This window comes from Ascaphus truei, chromosome 7, assembly GCF_040206685.1.
Source record: "Ascaphus truei isolate aAscTru1 chromosome 7, aAscTru1.hap1, whole genome shotgun sequence".
Classification (NCBI taxonomy): domain Eukaryota; kingdom Metazoa; phylum Chordata; class Amphibia; order Anura; family Ascaphidae; genus Ascaphus; species Ascaphus truei.
This window is the reverse complement of record NC_134489.1, coordinates 101,986,801-102,002,430: the sequence shown is the minus strand read 5'-3', so window position 1 is coordinate 102,002,430 and position 15,630 is coordinate 101,986,801. Positions and strand designations below refer to the sequence as shown.

General features: G+C 40.9%; 1 long non-coding RNA gene across 1 annotated transcript in view; it reads left to right on the top strand.

The window, feature by feature from the left end:
• The window catches only part of LOC142499816 (uncharacterized), a 317,563-nt gene extending 308,266 nt beyond the window's left edge, over positions 1-9,297 (top strand). The window contains exons 2-3 of the long non-coding RNA XR_012802748.1: positions 1,124-1,182; positions 9,208-9,297. This is a non-coding gene — a long non-coding RNA (uncharacterized LOC142499816). The remainder of the gene's footprint in view (positions 1-1,123; positions 1,183-9,207) is intronic.
• Positions 9,298-15,630: the final 6,333 nt, after the last annotated feature.

The window sequence follows — 15,630 nt, the reverse complement described above, 5'->3', positions numbered from 1 at the left end:
GCCAGGACCTTCATCAGGGTTGTGCACTCATCGAAAACATGGAGAATTATATTTATCCGACTGCACACCACCCTGAGCTTTGGTCCATGCACGATACCTTAACATACTGTACAGTAAAAATAGGTGAAGTTTCGGATTATACGCCCTTTAGTCAGCCTCTAATGTGGCATTCTCTTAAGACTTTAATTAGAGTCTGAAGGATGCATAAATGAAGGATGACACAGGGAGATGACATCATAACATTAGCTGTCATAGTAACCAGAATTGTGAGTCCGATGTAACAAATACAAATCCCCAAGATGATCAAACAATTCACATCATAGGATACGATACCCAAGAGGGAGGCAATAGCAAAGAAAAATAAAACACAAGAAGGCATTTAAATAATAGTGGTTGAATGACGTTACAAAGAGGTAGTTTTCATGGCAATCTGGATGTAACCATTCAAATATGATTCTTCGAGCCTGCTCACGTCATTTTTCATGGGTCGATTCCATCCAGTAAATCCACAGCAATAACAGGGAACACATTATTTCTAAAGACAAAGATACGGTACTGTAAATCAATAACTACATGTCTAGAAAAAAAATGAGATTTTACTTACAAATAATATATTATCACATGAGGGATATGCTTCTCCCATCTGAGGGAATGTGTTTGGGAAAGTACCACTCATTAGCTTCAGTATGCCATAACATGTGCTTTGAGTAAGCAGAGCTCTCTCTCTTGTCATGTTTAACATATGTAGATTTGTTAACTACAAAGGAAGTGTGACTAATCAGTTTAAGTATGCATTTGCTACAACACTCAGCACTGATTGGAGGAAGCCTAACAAAAAATGCTATAAATAAGAGCCTAGGCTGGGGATAGTGCCAGAAGCTTCTCCATGGACCGTGCAGGTGCCCTGGCCAAGAATTCCCCTCACGCTCTCGGGATCAGACTAGGGGCTTCCTCGGGTGTTTGTAGCGTTTTCCTGTTATATGCTGTTTAGCTGTGTACAGTAAGCTGTAACTGAGAACATAACCAAAGCTAAGTAAAACCCCTTTTTGATTACATCTCTAAGACTGTTTACTGACTCAGAGTGTGCAAGTTATTGGCTTAATCCAGAATCTTTGCATTACAGAAGGACACAGACTTCTGACCTGTTTGCGGTCTTATAAGCCCCTCCTATGCCTGTCTCAGGTCAGTTGTACGTACCAATACATACTTATGCACCCATAAAGAAAAGGGAAATAAATCATAGAACATAAGACAGAAGGAAAATGTACCGCAAAATCTGCTTAAAGATAAAAAATCGAATAGAGGTGGGAACTAGGCATGCACTGTCATGGAGGGACCCAAAGAAAAAAAAATAAGTGGTAGTTATGTCATGGATCACTCAAAGGGTTTATCAACCTTTACCTTTCTCTGGATAAATATACTGTAAATACAAATATAGGATAAGTATCTGCTGTCTAAATATAACAAACTGTAGATTGATCTTGATGGACATATGTCTAGTTTCAACTTCATCTACATCTACTATGTAACTATGTAATGTGCTTCTGAATTGGCCATCAATGCATTTCAAAGTGAACCGAAGCCATCTTCCCAAGGTGGACGGTTGTGGAGATCTCGTACTGCTCTTTAACAATGAAAATGATTTGATTCTCTATATGTATATGGATGCTCCAGCACATGTATTTTTTTAAATCTTAAATAGTTTTATTGTTTTTCAGAAAATACGAGAGTACGGGAAAAAAGAAAAAGGATGAGAGACCTCACAGTATAGTTAGGGAGAACAACTAGGCCAATATACATTAACGGCTTCAAAACAATGAGTATGTATACTGTATATGTATGTATTTATTTATATTGCGCCATTAATGTACACAGTGCTTCACAGCACTAATAATAATATATGGGGATATAGGAGTTGTAAGAATTTGACCAATGTTATGTATTATAAAATATACAAAGTGGATAAAAGTGAAGGTAGATGGGAAAAAAAGACACGGGGAAGAGGGAGGAGACGTGGTGGGGAAGAGGGGGAGGAAGATGTTAATTGGGAGAACCTGTGGGGAAGGAAGACATTAATTGGGAGAAGCTGTGGGGAAGAGGGGGAGGAAGACGTTAATTGGGAGAAGACGTGGGGAAGTGGGGGAGGGAGGCGTTAATTGGGAAAGATGTGGGGAAGTGTGGGAGGACGACATTAATTCAGAGAAGGTGGGGAATTGGGGAAGAAGAGGTTCACTGGGAGATGTGGGGAAATGGGGGAGGAAGATGTTAATTGGGAGAACCTGTGGGGAAGGAAGACATTAATTGGGAGAAGCTGTGGGGAAGAGGGGGAGGAAGACATTAATTGGGAGAAGACGTGGGGGAGGGAGGCGTTAATTGGGAGAAGACGTGGGGAAGTGGGGGAGGAAGATGTTAATTGGAAGTAGGGGAAGTGGGAGAAGTGGGGGAGGACGACATTAATTCAGAGAAGGTGTGGAAGTAGGGGAAGAAGAGGTTCACTGGGAGAGGCGGGGAAATGGGGGAGGAAGACATGAATTGGGAAAAGACGTGGGGTAGTGGAGGCGAAAGATGTTAATTGGGAGAAGATGTGGGAACGTGGGGAAGGAAGACGTTAATCGGGAGAAGATGTGGGGAAGTGTGGGAGGAAGATGTTAATTGGGAGAAGATGTTGGGACATGGGTTGAGGAAGACGTTAATTGGGAGAAGACGTGGGGAAGTGGGGGAGGGAGACATTCATTTGGAGAAGATGTGGGGTAGGAAGGAGGAAACCCAATGAGAAATGTAAATGTTCTACCACATTTCTATAGGTCTTAAAATTACAGACGTTTCTGCTGTAGGGTCAAGTATAGATGACTTTGTTCTCCACTAGGCTGCCCATGCTCAGTTACTAATGGGATTTTAGGGCAATTCAAACCAGATTAAGAACATAGGCGGTGGCTGCCTTAGTGTTCATATGATAAATCTGGTAGTTTGATTGCTTAATTACTGTACATGTTTATTACGACATATTGATGGCACTACAAGAACTGATTTTGGATAGCACTACAGTAGAATCTACTGATATACTGTATGATGGAAATATGAGTTCTGCAGTGTCTGCAGTGATATTACACATTCTCAACAACAAAATCAAGAAATCTTTCATGCATTATCCATCATCAGAAATCTGAATGATTCTAATAAACTCGTGTCAGGTCCCAAATAGAGAATTTTTGGATTTGGATCCGCCCCAGATCGGCCGGTTCCTTAGGTCCGGGGATTTCTGCTGATCAGTCGCAGAAATGGCGATACGCTTTTTGAGGATTTACATTTTTTTTACATCGACAATCCACACGGATTGCGGAATCCATGGATAGATTATTAAAATTGTATCCAATGGCAGTTATAGATTGAAATTGGAACAATCCGTCGGCGGATTTTACGCCGTCAAACAGATTTTGAATAGAAAACTCTGGAAAATCTGGGAAACGGATTTGGACTGGTTCCTCCATCTCTAGTTCCAGCTAACATCTTAATTCTATCAGTGGAAGAAAATGTATGGGCCCTTAATATATCTTAGAACAGGACCCACAATTTAGTCGCAGCGTTCGCACTTGTGGGTACTTGGATGCTAACATGTCAAAGCTTTCGGCTGCAATATTGAGGGATAAAGGGATTTATGTATTTGTGCAAACTTCGCGTCCGGTCTCCCCCCGCAGGCAGCTTTTTCTCATTTTAATCAAGTTTTCTCCACTTTCCAATTCAAAGATATGCAGAGATAACAAGGTCAATGCAAATGTACTGTGTTTTCAGAATATCAGGTGCAGAACTCACGGACATTTTTATTACCCCATTACATAACAACGCCCACTCCCGATGCCCAGGAGTTCAAAAACAAAGCGGAAAGATACCTGTCCTTGGGGATCTGTACCTTATTAACCTTACTCCTTCCTGGAGATTTAGGCCACTGAGGACAGTCTGTTGATGGATTGTGTGCCTGCAGTGTGAAATGCTCAGTATTTCCCCTATTTGCTCTGCATGCAGAGGGAGGAGACGTTGACACACAGGACATGTGCAGTTTCACTGACTCCCAGATGTTGATTTGCTGGGAAACTTAAGATGGGAATACACCTTTACAAACACATTTGGATTGCCCTGCAATGCACAGTCTGGATTTATCTAGCAGGCACGACTCTGCTATTCTTTGAAAGGTCTCTTATACACACGGCGCTTTGGAACAGGTTTAAATGTCACTCCTAACTCTGAGGCTCTGGGGGCTATTCATTAAACTGTGAAAGTGCTGATCCTGTCACAATTGCAGAGAAACTTCCGTAGACTTCAATGGGACTTTCCGTCAGATAGTGCCCTGATCGGCACTATCAAAAGTTTAATGACTAAGCCCCTCTGTCTCTAACCCAGGGGTGGGCAACTGCAGTCCTCAAGGGCAACCAACAGGTTAAGTTTTCAGGATATCCCTGCTTCAGAACAGACGACAGAGAAGCCCAATGCTACATCCAACATGACAGAAATACACAGTAAAATACTTATATATTCTCTTGAAATAGGGTCATTTAGTTTAACCCTTTGGCCAAAGCGTTGTAAGCTTGCGAGCCACGTCAAGGCAGACACCTGTTCGCAAGGCCTAACACTACCAGATAAAATACTAATATACCTCTATTAGGATTAAAATTCTTATTTACCTGTATTAGGAGGGAGAAAGACCACAGTGGATCTATATCCAGCAGAATGAGGCACTTGCAAACTAGGGAAGTGGGGAGGGGCGGGCTTAAAACCTGGGAAGGAGGAGCAATTTTTTTTATCCCTGCTTCAGCACTGGTGGCTCAGTCTAAGACTGAGCAACTGATTGAGCCACGTGTGCTGAAGCAGGGATATCGTGAATCCTGACCTGCTGGTGGCCCCTGAGGACTGGAGTTGACTACCCCTAACCTAGGGAGAAGTTACGAGGCACACAGATGAGATCAAATATAATGCATGTGTGTATAAAAAATAAATCTTTGTTTCCTCACATTTTTAAACTTTGGAACCAATCTACTAGAAAAATATCTTCTTTAACTTTTCAGGGATGTTGACCTATCCAGGTACCTACAAATATTGTTTTCATTAACCCTTTCACTGTTAGTGGCGGCCCGGGCAATAATATTCCTAAATGGCTAACCTCTCTCCATCTCAAACTAGGTTTTGAAGAACAATTAGAAAGAAGGTTCAGCTTATGTCCATGTTGTATTATGTTGAATAAATGCGCTCAGTAAAGAAAACGGTCCCAGTGCATCCCCTGGGATAACATTTTCTAACGACCAAACAAATATTGACTTTTTTTTATTTTTATACAAGTTAAATTGTATATAAGATATATGTCCATCAAGTATAACCGATACAAAATTGCTGTGCGATCCTTCTGTTCTCCACACGGGGTGGAATTTGTCTCTGGTATTTCACAAGCTAAACAGACAGTGTAAGTATGAGAGTTATTGCGCACATTCAACCTGACCTCTTCCTTGTACATGATCTTGACACTTGCACCTTAATGACCGAGAGCCCTTTCCTTCCCACTCCTCTATCGTACGTTGTGCCGGAGGTTTCCCCTAACAGTTCCCTGACACTCAGTTGATGGACTCAGTTCATGAGCAGGCATGGGATATATTTCCATTTACTGAGCCAAAAAAATGAAACGCCAATCTTTTCCATGCCCTCTGAGTCTTCTGTCTCTCCTCTTACCATGATAGGCACTGCAAAGCTACAAAACAAACCCAAACTTGGGAGCTCCGCCAGCATTGCAGGAAAGAGTTGATTTTAGAAGCATGGCTCAGAAATAATGGCGCATTGAATGACAACAGTGACATTAGCCTGGAAGATAGAAGCGCACCTCCAGGCAGCAGCAGTGCTTACATTGTTTCACGGTGACATTTGCTGTCAGCGGAGGTATTTCACAGGATAGAGAAGGATGCAGATGAGTTATATAGACAGTATATATATAAAAGATGGGACTTGCAGATTAATATGCAAGGAATTTCAAGGGAAATAGCTCTGTTTATAGAAATCTGTGAATGTTCAGGTGCTTTGGGGTTTGCTCCTTAGACAGGGCCCTGTTACTCTTAGGGCTGAGCATAGCTCATAATAATTTCTGTGGCAGAGTCCACGCACAGCACGTTATGCACTGAATCTTATTCCCATGATGTGCAGCAGTGTTACTCTACAAGTTGGTTTTTAGTATACGTCTCACCAAGATTCAGTGTTAGAAAATGCTGTAGGTTGTGCACTCAGTTAACCTTTTCACTGCCGTGGGAGCCATAAAATGCATTATATATTTTCACATTAAGCTTTTATCTTTCGGAAAGTTTGCATTGGCATTTAAAGCTGCAGTTCAAGCAATATCCTACCTAAATCAGTTCTGTACTATGAGAAAATACTTGTAGCATAATTTTTTTTTTAATGTATTATAATGTAAAAAGCATTTTTGTTTCTATAGCAACCATTTACAAAATCACATCCCCTTCCTCTTCTGAGACAGGCTCTGGCTCTTGAGCCCCACCCTCTCTCTAGCAGTGCACCAATTGTACCTAGTGTGTGCCTAGTCACATGATCTTCCACACAGAACTTTGCATCTTGGGTAATCGTCTGCAGCCCTAACAGTGATATAAAGAATCCCTGAGCCGAATCTTCAGCGATCAATTACAGGAAAACGGATCGATCGGCAACTTAGCTAATCACTTGTCAGTGTGCAGAGTGTATTGATGCACATATTGAAATGGGGGGGGGGGGGGAACGGAAGCTTGAACTGCATCTTTAAAAGGTCGTCTGACTGGTTATGTCTTTCTGATTTGAGAAAGGCTCTCTAAGGCTGAGTCCCCACTGGCGCTGAGCGCGATGGCGCTCAAAGCATGCGAGCCGGGTGTCCTGCGTCTGCTCGCGCGCCCGCGGAGGGGGAGGGGGGTGGGGAGAAGGGTGCGGCATTTCCGAATAGTTGAGCGAGCGGGAAAGTAAAAAAAAATTATTTACCTAAGCGCTGTGTGGCGGTGAGCGTGTGTGCTCGCGCATACCCGCGGGCGCTTCGCATGAGCAGGGACTTGCATATATATATATATACAGTATGCAAGTCACCTCGCCAAGCACCGCGAGCTCAGCGCCAGCGGGGACTCAGCCTAAGAAGTAGGTTGCCTTCCTCGGTCATAGACGCGCTGTTTTATTCATGAGGATCCTTTCTTAGGATCAGAAGATAGTCACTCTCCTTGGAAGATGATCTTATTATTCAGTAAGTGGTGTCTCATTGGAAAGTATGCCTTCCTTATAAAACACTGTCTAAATCATTGAAGGGTGTTCCACTTGTTGCAGCTATTCTCTGCCTCTGTCTTTCTCTCAGGAATGGTCCTTTAAAAGCTGTCACTCACTGTATTAAGTCTTTCTCTGAAGGCAACACAGAATGTAGCCATTGCATTCAAAAGCCACAACTCAGAGAGGACTGGGAAGAAAAGAAAATGTTAATATCCTCCTATGCATCCTCGTCTTGCTGCAAAATTGGTGCAATCCCATTCCCGACAACTGGTTTTGACTTTCTTTGGCCCTGCATAGTCTTACCCAAACGTAGTAATATATTCAGAGTTTATCTTTTGTATTTTGACATATTCAAACCCTTGTACAAGGGATAAAACAAAATCGGTTTACAATACTGAATTCTTTAGTCATTAAAGGAAGTTTGGCAACGTGCTACAGCCTAATGCTGCCCAGAGAAGGTGCTTAGCGATATCAAGTGACAGCACGTTGGAAAAATCACAGGCAAGAAAAAGAAATTAAGGGCATACTTTGCAAGCGGCACATAGAGGTGAAACCGATTCCTTTTATCCACATGTCAACATCTACATATAAGATAATATCTTACCAGGTAACTGCCATACATGTCCCAAGGATTTTGAATGGAAAATGTTTTGAAATAAAAGTACAGTTGTGCCTTAATTTCTTGCTCAAGCAATAGTAGAAAGCTTTTCAGATTGTCTGAATTATAACTTCCTCTATACAGTTCTTTCATACCTTTTCCTGAGCGTGTGCCCACACACACACACGCACACACACACACACACACACACACACACGCGTACACACACACACATATTTATATATATATACATATATATATATAAATATATACACACACACACACACACACATATATATATATATATATATATAACACATATATATATATATATATATATATACATATATATATATATATATACACAAACACACACACACACATATATACATAAACATATATATATATATATATATACATATATATATATATATATATATATATATATATATATATATAATACAGTGTGCCTAAAAATGATGGCAACATGGTGCTTAACAAGTAACAGACAGATATCCCTGCAGACCCATAACAAATGTTCTATTTATACACAGATGCTAATCTGTTCACAGGGGGATAATACTGTTTTCATTTACTGGCATTTGGCTAAGGAAATCATGTAGTGGTTATGAATTGGGTGACTTTTCCCCGCTGATCAGCCAGGCAGCGTTGATTTATTCCGAGGCTTGCATTTTATTTTATTATTTATTTATATATATATTTTTTTTTGCTACTTCCCTCTGTGGGGGTGAGATTTATATCCAGAAAGGAATGTGAGACTTAGGTGGACGCTGCTACTGGGAAAGTCCACAATAAGGACCATTCATTGGCAAGAGTCACAGAAACCAGATTGTAAACTGCGTGAGGTTAGACACATATTCTCATCCGTAGTAAATGCCCCAGATCGTGTACAGTAGAGTGTAGACCTGGCAGTTTTAACCCATCCATGGTAGGTTGAGTTTGATTTTTTGTTACAACCAAAAAATTTTGAAGGAGCACAGAAAAGGTTTTAAAGGTGTCAAAAGACTTCCAAGTGTATTAGCACATCAGAGTCAGTACAGGTAAGGTTTCTGGACACCAGGTCCCTTCCTCAGACCAAACAGGTGTAAATATATATATATATATATATATATATATATATATATATATATATATATATATATATATATAGTTAGTGGCAGGATGTCTGGTGATCAGTGAGACACAGACACAGTTTGTAGCATGAGTGTATTCAGTGTGGTTTATTTTATTGATAGACTTAGAGGTCAGCAAGAGGAGAAAGAACCCAACCCTTCATATAATTCCTCCAACATGGGTCATTACCTCTTCTGTTGTTGCTGTAGGGACCGCCTGTGTCTGAGGCTTTCTGTATGGTGTTGGACCCCATCCTCTGGCACCGGATCTAATCAGCAAAGAAAATGGGACATAGGAAGACTTGGAACTGCAGTTGGCCCCTGCATGCCCTACAGCTGCACTGGAGGAGATACAGACACGCCTCCCAAATGTCACACTACAAGCTGTATCCATTGCAATGGAATAATAAGGGGGAGCACTTCTGTCACCCCCATACGGGGAGACAATTTAAAACCAATGGTTTTTACACATGCCTAAGTTCTTACATCGTATATCTACTAAAATGTCCCTGTGGGATGTTATATGTAGGGAAAACTATTAATTCACTTAAGGAACGTAGAACACAACATAAGAGTAACATCAGAAACCCATTATCAGACACATCCGTGGCAAGACACTTTCGAGAAAAAGGACATAACATCTTGCAGCTAAGGTATCAAGTGATTGATCATGTGAAACCCCTCCGTAGAGGAGGGGATAGAGAAAGAATTATTTTACAGAAAGAGGCAAAGTGGACCCATACACTGGATACGGTTGCCCCTAGGGGTATGAATGAAAGATTGGAGCTTCACTGGTTCCTATAATAACGGGTCAGCTTCCTAAGTAGACCCAACTCTTTGCGGATGGCAAATATGGGGCTATGGTTATGATCCCCAATATGACCAGGAATGCTAAGGGTCTCTTAACTATTCCACCACTGCCCTATACTAAATAATATTCCAAGGTTATTCTAACAAATTTGTTCCTATGTATATGGGTATAGAAATGGATATCCATCCCTTGTGGGTTGTCTATCTTGTCACAAAGAATGTCTTAAGAATACATGCAGTAAACTTATAAACATTGGCAGAATGCTCTAACAAAATTTCATTTTATTTCCAGCTTTTTTCTCATACATATGGACTTCTTTTCAAAAAAGGACTGTCACCAACTGTTTAAAGTGGACAACATTAGAATGCAACAGTGGTGCATCATGGCACTACTATTTGCTCCTCTCCATGCTTCAAGAATAGTCCTGCCATATTATCATTAAGCAAATTACTCTGTTTATGTATTTTTATGTTTTTTCCTGTCATTTGTTGTCTGTTGCCCTAGCAACCAGACGTCATTGCGTATTCACGTTGTGACGTCACGTGCGTCGTGACGTTTCACCACGTGACGCCGCCAGTCATTGTGGGCAGACATCTTTTGACTGTTTACAGGTCACACCTTTCTTTCATTCCTCCTGTGGGCCGTCGCTGGGCCGAATGACGTCATCGCGTTGTGACGTCACGTGCGTCATGACGCGGTGCCGCGCGGTGACATCAGACGTCGGGGGCGTGCACAATCAGGTTGTGAGATTGGCTGCAGCCCTGCACTTTAGATGTTGCCTGGGGAAGGTAATTATTTTGACTTTTGGGGGTATATATAGATGTTCTACTGTTTGTCACTTTTGAGTTTTTTGGTCTGAGGAAGGGACTTTGTGTCCTGAAACGTTACCACATAACGCTCTGATGCATTAATACATTTGGTAATCTTTTGATACCACTATATTTTGTGTGCTCCTTCTTTTTTCTCCTACCTTGCAAATGTCACACTCCACGCATGCCACTCTCACTTCTTGTCCCTCACGTCAGTCTCTCTGTGCATATGTCACCCACTCTCTCCCCCCTCCCCCTGCTACAACTCAATGCCCCAGCCATTGCCATACTACTTGCTTCCGTAATCAACTCTATTTTGTCTACTGGCCATATCCCAGAGAACTGGAAAACTGCCAGAGTTGTCCCAATCTTCAAAAGTGGGGACAAAAAAAACACTGTCTCGAACAACAGGCCAATTTCTCTTCTCCCAATACTATCCAAAGTCATGGAAAGTGTTTCCACTCCCAATTATGCGATTACTATATCAAGACAAATTTACCTAGCCAATTCCAATCTGGCTTTCACCCAAAACACTCCACAGTAATTACCCTCCTAAAACTTTTCAGTGAGATTCTGTATGGAATGGAACTGGGACAACTCACTGGTGCAATATTCCTAAATTTTGTAAAGGCTTTTGATACTGTTGAACATGTTATCTTGTTAAACAAGCGTCAGTGCTTTGGAATAGAGAAACACATTTTAAACTGGTTTAACTTCTACCTATCAGGTAGAGCCCAACATGTGTCTATCTCAGGCTTTATCTCCAACCCGTTGGATGTCACCTGCGGTGTCCCGCAAGGCTCTGTTCTGGGGCCCTATTCTTTTGAGTCTTCATCAATGATCTACCTAAACCTTATAAGGGAGCTTCAATGCGCATATATACGGATGACACAATCTTATATGCACACAGCTCTAGCCTCTCTGACCTTGGACACGTACTTCAATCTGATTGTTCAAGATTTGAAAACTGAATTTCCCAAAACAAACTGTTTTTAAACACTGATAAGACTGTACAATGATATTTGGGACTAAGGCTACATTTCTAAAGCTACCAATGACAGAGCTACAGATCAGAACCAACTCTAATAGTATCCTACCCCCTGTCACTAGTTTTAAATATCTGGGCATATGGTTTGACTTTCATTTGGGTTGTACATTGAAACCCTGACATCCAAAACCTATGCCAAACTAGGTGTAATTTATAGGAACAAATCCTCCCTAAGTTCGCTGGTCAGAACGCAGAACAAAAGTTGCAAAAGAGCAATCAAATTAGCAAAAATTGAAAATTCTAAAAAGGATTGTAACAGAAAGTAAGATCAGCCCTAAAAAGTTATTTAAGTACCTTAATAACCAAAAAATTAGAAAAGAAAATATAGGACTATTTCAGTGTGAGATGGGCAGGCAAATTATTGGAAATAAGGAAAAAGCAGAGGTATTAAACACATTCTTTGCCTCTGTATTTACCAGGGAGGAATCAAGTGCCATAATAGTGCCACAGGAGGAAGTCACAACCTCTATATTATTGAAAAATTGGTTAACTGAGGGAAAAGTGTTTAGGAGGCTTGATAACATTAAAGTAAATAAAGCACATGGCTCCAATGGCATGAACCCAAGAGTTCTTAAGAAGCTAAGTTCAGTAATAGCCAAACCATTACATTAAATATTCAAGAACTCCATTTCTACCGGCTAGGTACCACAAGATTGGCGTAAAGTAGATGTGATGCCTATATTTAAATAGGGAACTAGATCACAAAAAGGGAATTACAGACCTGTAAGCCTGACATCCATAGTGGGGAAGCTACAGTACTTGAAGGTTTATTATGGGATAATATTCAGGAGTACATAATGGAAAACCAAATTATTAGTAATAGTCAGCATGGATTTATGAAGGATAGGTCATGCCAAACTAACCTTATTAGTTTCTTTGAGGAGGTAAGTAGGTATTTTGACCAGGGCAATGCAGTTGATTTGGTCTACTAAGATTTTGCAAAGGGGTTTGATACAATGCCACACAAGAGATTAGTGTACAAAATAAAGCAAATTGGACTCTGTAAAAATATTTGTATCTGGATTAAAAACTGGTCGAAGGATAAACAACAGAGTTGTCATAAATGGAACTTTTTCAGGTTGGGCTAAAGTTGTGAGTGGAGTACCTCAGGGATCGGTACTGGGACCCTGTCTGTTTAACTTGTTTATTAATGACCTTGAGGTTGGCATAAAGAGTAAAGTTTGATGTAGACGTTTTAATATTCTGCAAATTCTATCTCCACGTTCATTCCTGTCACCGCAACCAGTTATTAGCTATTGTTTTCATTCTTCTGCTGTGCACCAATCTTTGTATTGAAATCTGCTATAATGATCTTGGTGACAATTGCCTTTGTTGTTAAGTTGGTTGATTTCATGGTAGAAGTCTTCCACGGCATTGTCTGCATGACTTACTTTTGGGGCATACACTTGGATTTTTTGACGTCTGTATCTCTTTGTCAACTGAATGACGATTCTGGCTGCTTTTTCCGATGAGCTTTTATACTCCACAATGTTGTTTCCCCATCTCTTGTTAATGATGAAGCCTACTTCATTGATACTTCCATTATCTGTACCTCTGAAATATAAAAGGTTTCTGCTTTTGAGCTCAATGAGACCATCATCTTTTCTTCTAACTTCACTAAGGCCAACAATATCCCATTGAATCTTATCAAGCTCATCTTCCGGATCTTCCAGTGTTGCTTCACCTGAGAGAGCCTGCAGTAGCAGTTGTAGGTAGCGAGATTGAGGCTTGAATTACAGTTTTTGTTTAACGTCCTGGGATTCTTAACCCCCTCTCCCTTCATACCTTCTTCGTGAATGCTGTCAAACTGGGGCAATCTGACCTCTGCAGATTAAGGGCCATTTTCGGTAACTTCCATATTTACGGGATAAGGCCTTACTTGCCATGCCAGCTTCATTTGTATGTTGGCAAGTTCCTTTCCGACTTTCTGCGGGTATATTGTTCAAGCTTTCATAGTATGGTTGAATCTACCAGTAAAAGTGGTACTATATAATAATAATAATAATAATAATAATATAATACTACTACTAATAATAATAATAATATAATAATGTGTTAAAGATTACAAATACAAATATTTGTAATAAATATTATTTAAATATGATTTGATATATATGTTTATATAATTAATTATTACATTCCCATATTCTACCAAAATACAAATCCAAAAACATAACCAAAACTAACTGATTTTAGGCAAAACCAGAACCAGAACCAAACCCCCACAACTGTTTTTAAAGCCAAACGAAAACCAAAACACCGGGTCTGCACTTAATACAAATTCTGCACACTTTCCCTCTTCCACCCTAATCACATACGTACTGTATACTGAAGGTCTAGATCCACAGTTATGTGCTGTTTTGCATGGAGATGGCATTGCGATAACTATAACAGACTTTAATGCTAATGATTTTCCAAAGAGGTGTTTCCTCTAGCAACGCATAGATTTAGCACAGGGATTTAACGAGATGTTAGTTAGGTTATAGCTACATTTGGCGTTACTTATATCCAGACCCTGAAATAGGTGTTTTACAGGGTCAGGATGAGTATGAAACCACAGTTACGTCTCATTGAACTAACATATTGTTATTTATGGGGTTGTTTCCCTCACCGATCTTCTCTTTTGAACGTGAATTAAACACCTATTCAGGGTCTGCATGGGAGTAACACCCCCTTTGGGTGAGACAGGCTTAACACCATGTTATTTGAAGCTTACGCCAAGCAGCGCTATCGTCCCATGGCATTGAGCCCATGCTAATGAGATCGCTAACAAATGTTGTTTTTGCACCTATTTAGCCTTGTGGATTTGCGTTAACCTCAGAGAAAATCGCGTCCGTTATGCACCCTCAGGTAGCGGAGCTATGTAGATCTGGACTTTAATTGTTAAACTATCCAGTAACTTTGTGTAGTAGAGACAACATGACATCTCCAATTCATGTGTTCTGAATGGCTTACATAAATGTCAAATAATACAATGAACAAATAACTTTAATGCAACTCCAGTATATGCTTTAAAGTGGTACTACGCTTTTATTTCACTAAAAAGTGTCCCCAATCAGTGCACATCGTTCATTTGAAGAAAGGCAAAGGGCTGGTCGAGCCGGAAACGCATTAGAGATGTCGCTCACAGTGTGTGTGAGTTTTTGTTGATGATTCAATAATGAGATTTTTTTACTTGATTAAGCGATCCAGCCGTCGTCATTTTTCTTCCGGTTGACCTGCAGTGTTGCTCTTCACGTTTCCCCCGTGGGAGGTTCATCTTTGCGAGTTTCGCGGAGCAGTGAGCACACTGATGTCAGGGCATTGCTTCACTACTTGTGAGTACTGTACTTCCTTATTCTCTTTTGTTGCTTGAATCAACTGCAGTTGTTTCCCAGACTAGCACCAGGGGAGAGACATTACAGCCTATTGAGGGGGTCGGGTTTTCCTTCATCGTAGGTGACGTGGTCATCCCCTCATATTGCAATTAGTTCCATCACCTCTCCCTAAAATTGGAGCATTATATGACTATTTAAGCAAGCAACTTCTCTTCTTCAAGTCTGATTTCTATGTCAACCTATTTCCAAACATAACGTTTTATATGGATGATGCTTATTGAAACTGTTTATCAGACTGATTATTGGAATTGCTATATATATATATATATATATATATATATATATATATATATACTAGCTGAGAGCCCCGGCGTTGCCCGGGATGTTTGTGGTGTGGGGGTGGCATTTGGGTGGGGAGTGGTCCACGCGGCCCATGGCAGTGTGCGGTGGTACTGCTGCTGTGGCTGTACTGATGGTGATTGTATCGGTGTGCTGATTTGGGAGGGTTTGTTGCTGATGTGGGGGTGCGGATGTGGGTGTGCCGATGGGGAGGTGCGAAGGTGCCAATGTGTGGGTGCTGATGGTGTTGATCGGGGCTGGGAAGGGTGGGGAGCCGAGAATGCCAGTGTGCTGGGGGGGGGGGGCATG